The sequence below is a fragment of the Phalaenopsis equestris genome, unplaced genomic scaffold (genome assembly GCF_001263595.1).
Source record: "Phalaenopsis equestris unplaced genomic scaffold, ASM126359v1 Scaffold000554, whole genome shotgun sequence".
NCBI classification, from domain to species: Eukaryota; Viridiplantae; Streptophyta; class Magnoliopsida; order Asparagales; family Orchidaceae; genus Phalaenopsis; species Phalaenopsis equestris.
Genome location: NW_018164994.1, coordinates 113,655 through 113,923, shown reverse-complemented (window position 1 = coordinate 113,923; position 269 = coordinate 113,655).

Genomic DNA, 269 nt, shown 5'->3' with positions numbered 1-269 from the left:
TGCAGATCTTATGGTGATTCAGTTTTTCTAAATCCGAGAAAGGTAGATTATGATGGATGGTCTGATATTCATCTTCAATCAGCTGATACTACCATTTTGTCAGTACTTGGGGCGCATGCTGAGCGGACCGAAATAAGGCTCATCGTTCTGTAATGGATTTTAATTGTTATTTTAATGCGTGCATTGATTTTCGTGCCATATGTATGCGCACGTAACCCCGACAATATGGGTGTCTTTTCTAGCTAAAGTTGACGTTCTGGACGCGGACG